The sequence below is a fragment of the Mus pahari genome, chromosome 19 (genome assembly GCF_900095145.1).
Source record: "Mus pahari chromosome 19, PAHARI_EIJ_v1.1, whole genome shotgun sequence".
Classification (NCBI taxonomy): Eukaryota; Metazoa; Chordata; class Mammalia; order Rodentia; family Muridae; genus Mus; species Mus pahari.
In genome coordinates, this window is record NC_034608.1 from 1131217 (window position 1) to 1137590 (window position 6374).

The window sequence follows — 6374 nt, forward strand, 5'->3', positions numbered from 1 at the left end:
GGATCCATCCCATCATCAGCCACTAAACCCAGACACTATTGCACATGCCAGCAAGATTCTGCTGAAGGGACCCTGATATTATGGCCTCTTGTGAGGCTATGNCAGTGCCTGGCAAACACAGAAGTGGATGCTCACAATCAGCTATTGGATGGAACACAGGACCCCCAATGGAGGATCTATAGAAAGTACCCAAGGAGTTGAAGGGGTCTTCAAACCTATAGGTGGAACAACAATATGAACTAATCAGTACTCCCAGAGCTCGTGTCTCTAGCTGAATATGTAGCAGAAGATGGTCTACTCGGCCATCATTGGGAAGAGAGGCCCCTTGGTCTTGCAAACTTTATAAGCCCCAGGGCCAAGAAGTAGGAGTGGGTTGGTAGGGGAGCAGGGGCAGGGGGGAGGGTATAGGGGACTTTCGGGATAGCATTTGAAATGTAAATAAAGAAAATATCTAATTAAAATAAAAAGCAAAAATCAAGAGAGAAAGAAAAATGCTGTCTTTTTTCCACTAGACGGTTTTAGCTCCTTTGTCAAAGAACAAGTGACCCTATGTGTGTGGGTTCATTTCTGGGTATTCAGTTCTATTCCATTGATCTACCTGCCTGTCACATGTACCAGTGCCATGCAATTTTTATTTTATAATTGCTTTGTAGTACAGCTTAGGATCAGGGATGGTGATTCTACCAGAAGTTCTTTTATTGTTGAGAATAGTTTTCACTATTCTTGGTTTTTTTTCATTACAGATGAATTTGAAAATTGTTCTTTCTTACTCTGTGAAGAATTGAGGTGGAATTGAATCTATAGATTCCTTTTGGTAAGCTGGCCATTTTTACTATATTAATCCTGCCAATCATGAACATGGGAGATCTTTCCATCTACTGAGATCTTCCATTTCTTTCTTCAGAGCCTTGAAGTTCTTATCATACAGATCTTTAACTTGCTTTGCTATAGTTACTCCAAGATATTTTATATTATTAGGGACTATTGTGATGGGTGTTGTTTCTCTAATTTCTTTCTCGGCCTGTTTTTCCTTTATGTAGAGGAAGGCCACTAATTTGTTTGAGTTAATTTTATATCCAGCTACATTGCTGAAGTTGTTTATCACCATCAGTAGTTCTTTGGTGTAATTTTTGGGGTAATGTAAGTATACTATCATACCATCTGCAAATAGTGATATTTTGACTTGTACCGTTCCAATTCATATCTTTTTGATCTCCTTTTGTTGTGTGATTGCTCTGGCTATGAGTTCAAGTACTATATTGACTAGGTACTGAGAGAGTGGGAAACCTTGTCTAGTCCCTGATTTTAGTGTGATTGCTTCAAGTTTTTCTCCATTTAGCTTGATGTTGGCTACTGGTCTGAAGTATATTGCTTTTACTATGTTTAGGTATGGGCCTTGAATTCCTAATCTTTCCAAGACTTTTATCATGAATGGGTGTTGGATTTTGTCAAATGCTTTCTCAGCTTCTAATGAGATGATCGTATAGTTTTTTTCTTTGAGTTTGTTTATATAGTAGGTTATGTTGATGGATTTCCATATATCAAACCATACCTGCATCCCTGGGATGAAGCCTACTTGATCATGATGGCTGATCATTTTGATGTGTTCTTCAATTTTGTTTGCAAGAATTTTGTTGAGTATTTTTGCATCGATATTCATAAGGGAAGTTTGTCTGAGGTTTTCTTTCTTTGTTGGGTCTTTGTGTGGTTAGTTATCAGAATAATTGTGGCTTCATAGAATGAATTGGGTAGAGTACCTTCTGCTTCTATTTTGTACAACAATTTGAGGATTACAAGTATCAGGTCATCTCTGAAGGTTTAATAGAACTCTGCACTAAACCCATCTAGTCCTGGGATTTTTTTGGTTGGGAGACTATTAATGTCAGTTTTATTTCTTTAGGGCATATGAGAGTGTTTAGATCATCTGTCTGATCCTGATTTAACTTTGATACTTGGTATCTCCCTAGAAGATTGTCCCTTTTTTCTAGATTTTGCAGTTTTGTTGAGTATAGGTTTTTGTAGTAGGACCTGATTTTTTTTTTTTTTTGGATTTCCTTGGTTTATATTGTTCTCTCTCCCCTTTCATTTCTGATTCTGTTTCTATGCCCTCTAGCCAGTCTTATCAATTTTGTTGGTTTTCTCAAAGAACCAGATCCTGGTTTGTTTGATTCTTTATATAGTTCTTTGTGTTTCTACTTAGTTGACTTCAGCCCTGAGTTTCATTTTTTTCCTACCATCTACTCCTCTTGAGTGTATTTGCTTCTTTTTGTTCTAGTGCTTTCAGATGTGCTGTCAACCTGCTAGTGTATCCTCTCTCCAGTTTCATTTTGGAGCCACTCAGAGTTATGTTTTCCTCTTAGGACTGTTTTCATTGTGTCCCATAAGACTGGTTATGTTTTGGCTTCATTTTCATTAAATTCTATATTTCTTTCTTTATTTCATCCTTGACCAAGTTATCATTGAGTAGAGTTTTGTTCAGCTTCCATGTGTATGTGGGCTTTCTATTGTTTATGTTGTTATTGAGGACCTGCTTTTGACCATGGTGATTTGATAGGATGCATGGGATTATTTCAATCTTCTTGTATCTGTTGTGGCCTGTTTTGTGACCAATTATATGTTCAATTTTGGAGAAGGTACCATGAGGTGCTGAGAAGAAGTTATATCCTTTTTTAAGGATAATATGTTCTGTAGATATCTGTTAAATCCATTTGTTTCATAACTTCTGTTAGTTTCACAGTATCTCTGTTTAGTTTCTTTTTCCATGATCTATCTGTCCATTGATGAGAGTGGGCTGTTGAAGTCTCTCATTATTATTGTGTGTGGTGCAATGTGTTTTGAGTTTTAGTAAAGTTTCTTTCATGAATGTGGGTGCCCTTGCATTAGAAGCATAGATATTTATAATAGACAGTTCTTCTTTGTAGATTTTACCTTTGATGCATATGAAATGTCCTTCCTTATCGTTTTTGATAACTTTAGGTTGGAAATCAATTTTATTAGATATCAGAATGACTACTCCAGCTTGTTTCTTTTGACCATTTTCTTTGAGGATTTTTTTCCAGCCTTTTACTCTGAGGTAGTGTTTGTCTCTCTCACTGAGGTGGGTTTCCTGTATACAGCAAAACCATGGGTGAACAGGTCTATCCTGGCAGGACCCATGCATAGGGGGCTTTGGAACAGCCTCAGCTAGTAGGTGCAGATTTGTACTCTTTTGTCTCTGGGACAAACATGTCTTGGTGGCTCACATTTAGCATTACAATAGATATAAAAATACCAAACCTCAACCTGTACATAGCTTTTGGCATGTTGACTTAGAGTCCTTTGGGTGTATACCAGTGGTTCTATAACTAGGTCAGATTCTGGTCCTACTTTTAGTTTTAAAATTGAAGACAATATAAGATGAAAAGTTCTTCCATGATCATGGATCAGTAGGATTAACATAGTAAAAATGGCCATCTTACCAAAGACCGTCTAAGGACTCAATGCAATTCCCATAAAAATTGGAACACAACTCTTCAAGTATATTAAAAGAGTAATTCTTAACTTCCTATGGATAAACAAACAAACTAGCATAGCTAAAACAACTTCATAAAATAAAAGAACTTCTGGAGGCAATCCCACTCCTGAGTTTAAATTATACTAGAAAGCAATAGTAATAAAACCCACATGGTATTGGCATAAAAACAGACAGAATGATCAATAAATAGAATTGATGACCCAGAAATTATCACACATATATGAATATTTGATATTCGACAAAAAAGCCAAAACTGTATATTGGCAAAAGAAGAGCATCTTCAATAAATAGTGTTGGTCTAACTGGATACCTACATGTAGAATCATGAAAAAAAAGACCCCATCTATCAGCCTGCATAAAAACTAAAGTTGGAGTGGATCAAAGACCTCAAATAAAACAAGATACACAAAATCTATTAGAAGAGAAATTGGTGAACTGCTGTGAAGTGATTGGCATAGGAGGCAAATTCCTGAACAGAACTTAGGCAATAATATCAAAAGTTAATAAATGGGACCTCGGGTTACTGAAAATCTTGTGCTAGGCTGAGGAAACTATCAGTAGAGCAAAACAGCAGCCTACAGAATAAGAGAAGATTTTCACCATCTTTACATCTGACAGAGGTCTAATTTCCAAAATATATACAGAACTCAAGAAATTAGACATCAGCAAATTGAGCTACCCATTTAAAAATGGAGTACAGAGATAAACAGAGAATTCTCAACATAGGAATCTAAAAGGAATGAGAAGCACTTAAAGAATATTTCACATCAAGAAGATACAAATCAAAAGGGCTCAGATATTCAATCTTATTTACTCGAGTAACAGCACATGCTAGCAAGGATGTAGAGCAAGAGGAACACCCAGCTTCTAGTCAGAGTACAAACTTGTACACCTACATTGGCAATCACTTTGGTAGTTTCTCCAACAATTGGGAATATTTATACTCCAGTACCCAGGTACACCACTCTTGGGCATAAACCCAAAAGATGCTCTACTATACAACATGGACATGTGTTCAAGCAGCTTTATTTGTAATAGCCAGGAAGTAGAAAAGACTTAGAAATGGATGAAGAGAATGTGACATGTCTACAGAATGGGACACTGTTCTGCCATTAAAAACAATGACATCATGACACTTTCAGGTAAATGGTTGGGACTTGAGACACAGAAAGACACATGGTATTTACTCACATATAATTTCATGTTAGCCATAAAGTTCAGGATTACCATGCTAAAATTCACAGACCCAAAAAGCTAAGCAGTAAAGACTCAAAGAAAAGATGCATGAATCTAACTCAGAAGGGGAAACTAAATACTCATCAGGGTAGAATTAACATAATACCTTGCATATTATCAGGCCACCATGGATTAAAGCTGGACTTCAACAACCACACAAACATCAGAAAACCTACACATTCATTGAAATTGAACAACTCCCCACACAATGATCTCTGGGTCAGGGGAAAGTACAGAAATTAAAGACTTTATGGAATTCAATGAAAATTCAGGCACAACATACCCAAATTCATAGAATACAATGAAAGCAATTCCTAGAGGAAAGTTCATAGCACTTAGTGCCTCCATAAATAAATTAGAATGTTCTCATACTAGCAACTTAAAAGTATACCTGAGAACACTAGAAAAAAAGAGGCAAGCACATCTAGGAGTAGACAGTCGGAAATAATCAAAATCAGAACTGGAGAGGTATCAACAGAAAGGAGGTCCTCGTGTGAGTTCGTGCTGCTCAGGGTACCTTGGCTTGGCCTAGAGGGCTCAGCCAACAGAGAGAATGGGTGGGAGAAAGGGGAAGGAAAGTTTACATGTATGGGTCAGGAGTCACAGGTCTGGTTAAGGTGAAGGAGAAGTGGTAGGAGAATGGAAGTCCCCCTGGGACACCAGGCTCAGAGCAGCTTGGCTTGCTCCAGAGGATTCAGCAAGCAGAGAAGATGGGTGGGAAAAGGAATCCTACCTGTATAGTTCAGAATCTACTGCCTGATGAAGATGGTCAAACATGTGTAGGGAGAATGGAGGTCCCCATGGCATAGCAGGCTTCTCCAGTAGCTTGGCTTGCTCCAGAGTATTATTTACTTTTTAATTAAGTTTTTATCCTATTTATGACCTGATCACAGCTCCTTCCCTCATCTCTTCTAAGTCATGTCCATACAAATCCCTCCCCCCCCACCTTATCCCTTTCTCCTCAGAGACTGGGTTCCCACTTTGGTAGAATGCCACTCTAGGACACCCAGTTCCAGCTGAACTAAGCATATCTTTTGCTACTGAGGCCTAACTTGCCTGTCCAGTTATGGGGGAAGAAGAACCAATGTAGGTAACAGAGACCAATTCAGCCCCTAATCCCCATGTTAGAAAACCCACATGAAGTCTAAGCTGTAGATTTGCTCCAGATCTTTAAGGGGTCTAATCCAGCTCCTGAATGCTCCCTGGTTGGTGTCTCAGGCTCTGTGAGGCCCCACGATCCCAGGGTTGACTCTATAGGTCTTCTTGTGGTATCCTTGACCCCCCTGGTTCAGACACTTCTATAGTTACTCTTCCACAAGAATTCCAGAGTTCTGCCTGATGTTTGGCTCTTGGTATCTTCCTCCATCCACTGCTAGATGAGGTCTTTCAGGAGACAGTTATACTAGGTGCTTGTCTATAAGCATAGCACAGTATCATTAATAGTGTCAAGGGTTGGCTCTCTCCCATGGGATTGGTCTCAAGTTACGGCAGTCATTGGTTGGCTGTTACCTCAGTTAATGCTCCATCTTTATCCCTTCCCATCTCGTAGGCAAGACAAATTTTGTGTTGAATGTTTTTTGTTGTTGTTGGGGTTTTTTTGCTTTTGTTTTTTTTTTGGGGGGGG